This window comes from Pecten maximus, chromosome 7 (assembly GCF_902652985.1).
Source record: "Pecten maximus chromosome 7, xPecMax1.1, whole genome shotgun sequence".
Classification (NCBI taxonomy): domain Eukaryota; kingdom Metazoa; phylum Mollusca; class Bivalvia; order Pectinida; family Pectinidae; genus Pecten; species Pecten maximus.
In genome coordinates, this window is record NC_047021.1 from 9,862,471 (window position 1) to 9,868,470 (window position 6,000).

Sequence of the window (6,000 nt, forward strand, 5' to 3'; positions counted from 1 at the left end):
TCCAATTCGTTGAATTCATAAGCAGGACGATGAGCCAGTGAAATCCATAGAATATTCACGTGCCAGCTTTTATCTATTTATTTTATATTTATTGATAACCTGTGGTTAATCTCTTTCTATATTTTAGATCGCCATCATTAGTTGGTTTTAATTTTCAGCCATTTGCTAATTCTCCCGCTATCAAACCTTCTTGAGCAATGGGAAATATTCAGTAAAACAAGGAGACATCTCATCAATATACCCGATACTTCCCGAGATACCAGATTACAGCCTCGACAATGTCTGCTATACTGACATACTAAGATCAAAAGATACTGAACAGAGAGGGCGCGACGGGAATTTAGCGCGATATCGCCCACGAGTTTATTTATTTATATAAATGTTAACAACAATTAGTAATCATCGTAGATGAATTCTAAGTCCTGTTCCTGATAAATGAGATATCTAACTACACACTCCCCAGTGGACATTCATTAGGTTATCCTAATTAAATAGATCGAGTTATTCTGTTGACCGAGGTGATATTGGTCAGTGACGTCTGTAAAGAGAGTGGGTCTACACAGACTACACTGGTTATAACAATGCAGGGATACAGTGTGGAGTCATTAATCAATTAAATTATTCATTCATTCATTCGTTCAATTCTCATCTCATCTTATCATTCTATTCATCATTCGTTCCTTTCATCACATAAAATACTCTATATACTCAAAGTAATATGGTGATTGAACTGGGTAATAAGTTTTCTATCGATTAATAGACTGATGTTCAAGATACATCCGTAATCAATCTTGATTAATTAACAAATCTTATTATTCTAATTCAAAGCCAATAAAGAAAACGTCTGTAAAATAATATACTTTTAAACTTTAATAATTACAGGCATCTTTTTTTTTTCAATTAGACATTGGTTTTAGATCTCGTGATATACGTTCAGTGTTACAAGATTTATGTAGATGTGTGAAGAGGGTTTTCACATTGACGCGATACCTCTGTTTTATTAAACAACTCTCCCGAGACAACACCAATCGATATAACCTATTGTAAGGATGTGTTGATACAGTTGTTATAGCGACGCTAACGGTGATATCTTGATTACGTACATAGACCTTCCAAGTCATCCCCCCCCCCCCCCCTCCCCCACCCCTAACACACACACACACACACACACACACACACACACACACACACACACCATAAAACGATTCCAAGAAACCGCTTGAAACATTAGCAGTAGTGCCCAATTATTGTAGGAGAAAAGTCCATCCAAACTTCCAAGAACTAATATGTACTTGGGAGTAATTGGAAAACTACATTACATAGAGATAAATAGTGTCCATTGGCACTTGTTGATTCTATTAACGAACCAGTTCTATAGACACTTAGAAACCCGGGTAGACAGCATGTTTTTTTATTACATTATCACCCTAGCAGGGAGCGTCTTCCAATTAAATATTCATTTCGAGGGTAGCTTCACGTCCGGGCGAATATTGTTCTCAAAACACGTGCGATTTTTCGTTTGTTGTTAGCTAAATAGTAGAAAATCAATCAATTGTCTTTGCTCTTCGTAAGATATTTACCAGGAAACAGTGGCTCAGAGGAAGTGATATAGGTTATTAAGGACTGATTAAACTTTATACGGGGTTAAAATGTACCTGATACTTTTTTTAAACATGAATAATTGATTTAATTTTCAAATTAAACCAATGAAATATCTGAGATACGATTTAGATATTTGGATTTTTTGTTTAACATTTAAACCTACATGTAATTATGTTTTGACCTGTGCGCTCTGTCGTTCTAATTAAGTCAATGTATCTTTCCGTTTAATAATCCAAAACGTTTTGGTAAAATTTGATAACAATATGTAAAGTAAGAGAGATCGTCCGGAGTAAGTTTTTTTTAAACATATCCAGTAAAACCATCTCTCTCTTATTTTACTGAGGACACTCGAAAGAACAATGTTTACTGTATACAACACCTGCGAAACATGTATATCACCGCCTAGGTTGATGAAAGGCAAGTGTGTAACTATTGAGCCACCCGACCGCCCATGCCGCCTAGGTGAAAGTCGAATGTTCTACCAATGAGCCACCCGACCGCCCATGCCGCCTATGTGAAAGTCGAATGTTCTACCAATGAGCCACCCGACCGCCCATGCCGCCTAGGTGAAAGTCGAATGTTCTACCAATGAGCCACCCGACCGCCCATGCCGCCTATGTGAAAGTCGAATGTTCTACCAATGAGCCACCCGACCGCCCATGCTGCCTAGGTGAAAGTCGAATGTTCTACCAATGAGCCACCCGACCGCCCATGCTGCCTAGGTGAGTCGAATGCTCTACCAATGAGCCACCCGACCGCCTATGCCGCCTATGTGAAAGTCGAATGTTCTACCAATGAGCCACCCGACCGCCCATGCCGCCTATGTGAAAGTCGAATGTTCTACCAATGAGCCACCCGACCGCCCATGCTGCCTAGGTGAAAGTCGAATGTTCTACCAATGAGCCACCCGACCGCCTGAGCCACCTAGGTGAAAGTTTGATTGAAGATTAGAAAATTACACGTACGACAGATATAGAAACAATGGTTATTGATACTGTTAAGTTATTGATACTTTACTATAGTCAAAGCTTTAGAATAATGTCAATGGCAATTGATGGTACACACGCCATGAATACGTTATGCAAGTCACGACAAACTCCCACTAGGTCCAAATCGCACATTCAAAACGCATGAGACTTCATCAAAAGTCCTAAACACCACAGAAATATCTCCCATTAAGACATTACAGTCGTATTGTTTACATAAACAAACCGTTAGGCAATCAACGAGAGCGCCACTGATACGATACGTTATACCTCATGGAGTTGCAGTCCTGTGATTTACTGTCCGTAACTGACTCAGTGAATTGATGATTATCGGTGATAAACTCTTAATCTGATAGTGGACAATATCATTATCGCGTGTTATTTCACTCCGAGATCGTATTACTGATGACGTCATGCTGATTTGTTGCATACACAGGGATTTGGGACGAATTCCCTACATTATGTATTAAGGAGGTGTATATGAACCGTGTGTTGGTAATTCGGGCCAAGTCACGGTAGTTGCATGATGAACTCGTGTAATACATGTATGACCTGTGTGACGTCATTCAATCTAGTGTACAATGTCATGCGTGACGTCATTCACTCTAGTGTACAATGTCACCACGGTGGCACTAACTTCCACATACTTGTAGTTTTAACTATAAGATACAACTTGCGTTCATTGTCACGCCTTGTGATATTTAAAGACTCTATATTTTTGTTTATAGATACCAAACTTTATCATGTTAAAGTTGAAAATCCCCTATAGGTTTTATCTTCATTAAATTTCCTTCAAATCTGCACAGTTTCGTCAACAATTCCTAACACCCTAAGTATAGTATGTAATAAACATCTAAAACTAGAACGTGAACCAACCCAGCGCGCGCCCAGTTACATCCCTTGAAAAGCATGATTTTGTTGATCAAATGCCGAGAAATTTTACCACCAATTAATGGTGACTTTTCACATTTAACTTTTCTAATGTGGTTTTACATGAACAGTTCGCTAGGGGTATGATAATATGCCCCATGAACAGTTCGCTAGGGGTATGATAATATGCCCCATGAACAGTTCGCTAGGGGTATGATAATATGCCCCATGAACAGTTCGCTAGGGGTATGATAATATGCCCCATGAACAGTTCGCTAGGGGTATGATAATATGCCCCATGAACAGTTCGCTAGGGGTATGATAATATGCCCCATGAACAGTTCGCTAGGGGTATGATAATATGCCCCATGAACAGTTCGCTAGGGGTATGATAATATGCCCCATGAACAGTTCGCTAGGGGTATGATAATATGCCCCATGAACAGTTCGCTAGGGGTATGATAATATGCCCCATGAACAGTTCGCTAGGGGTATGATAATATGCTAAATTATAGATTTTCTGTAACTCCTTTCAAAATCACCTAACGATGTTAATTGTACTCTCACGGGTAGCTTTCTCAGATGTGATGTGTGTTCCCTATCTATCGCATTGGATTTAGGACCAAATTCTGGAAAACAATCAGTACAGTATTTTTGCGTTTGTCTGGTTACCAAGGAGACAATAATAATACGCAGGCTATTCAGAGAACGTACTTTGCGCCATTGAATATATACTACAAAAATCGATTAAATGAACCCCCGCAATGAGGAATTGGGCGTTCTGTAGTCAAGATGCAAGCAAAATGTTGACGGTAAAGCGACGTATTCGGACGTACCTCAGGGGCACCACGTGTGTCAGACTGTTACAAGGGTGGAACTGTTTTAGGGGTACTTATCTACGTTATCACTCGGTTATGTTTACTGTGGCTGTAAATGTTACAGGGATACTAATCTACGTCATCACCCGCTGTTGACCCGGTTATGTATATTGTGGGTGTTAATGTTACAGGGGTACTAATCTACGTCATCACCCGGTTATGTATACTGTGGGTGTTAATGTTACAGGGGTACTAATCTAGGTTATCACCCGGTTATGTATACTGTGGGTGTTAATGTTACGGGGGTACTAATCTACGTCATCACCGGTTATGTATACTGTGGGTGTTAATGTTACAGGGGTACTAATCTACGTCATCACCGGTTATGTATACTGTGGGTGTTAATGTTACAGGGGTACTAATCTACGTCATCACCGGTTAAGTATACTGTGGGTGTTAATGTTACAGGGGTACTAATCTACGTCATCACCGGTTATGTATACTGTGGGTGTTAATGTTACAGGGGTACTAATCTACGTCATCTACGTCATCACCCGGTTATGTATACTGTTGGTGGAATGGTGGCCATTTTTCACCACCTCTGACTTCCTAAGTTTTCCATATTAATCACCTCCAGCAGCCATTAGTGTGAAATTGACTTCACGGAACCCAGCCGTAGATGAAGCTCCGTATCATATCGGTTCGGAGACTCGGTTATCGTATACAAGTATTTCACAACACGGCTACAGCTGACAATGAATGGTCTCAGGTCTTGTCGAATTTTCATTTATTACATTTTCAGACAACTAAAAACTACGGTGGCTGATTTGTGCCATTTCCTTATTTGGTCTTTTCGCCCCGAAAAGACGAATCATCATACGCGAAAAGACACGTATATATATTCAATGATGTCTAATGTACATTCTTGATATATTTGTTTGTTTGTCTCTTTGGTTACATTGCTTGCAGTTCGACCCATGATGTGTGTCCTATATGGATGTATAATTCAATAAAGTTTATTTCATTATAAACGATAAAAAAAACCTACAGGTTTTTGGGCCTTCTTACAAACAAAGGAACGTCCAAATACCCATAGACTGTAACGAACTCTCATGTCCCTGGGACTAGGGAATGTCCAAATACCCATAGACTGTAACCGATTCTCATGTCCCTGGCACTAGGGAATGTCCAAATACACATAGACTGTAACCTGTTCTCATGTCCCTGGCACTAGGGAATGTCCAAATACCCATATACTGTAACCAATTCTCATGTCCCTGGGACTAAGGGATGTCCAAATACCCATAGACTGTAACCAATTCTCATGTCCCTTGGACTAGGGAATGTCCAAATACCCATAGACTGTAACCTGTTCTCATGTCCCTGGCACTAGGGAATGTCCAAATACCCATAGACTGTAACCTCTTCTCATGTCCCTGGGACTAGGGAATGTCCAAATACCCATAGACTGTAACCAATTCTCATGTCCCTGGGACTAAGGAATGTCCAAATACCCATAGACTGTAACCAATTCTCATGTCCCTTGGACTAGGGAATGTCCAAATACCCATAGACTGTAACCTGTTCTCATGTCCCTGGCACTAGGGAATGTCCAAATACCCATAGACTGTAACCTGTTCTCATGTCCCTGGGACTAGGGAATGTCCAAATACCCATAGACTGTAACCTGTTCTCATGTCCCTTGGACTAGGGAATGTCCAAAT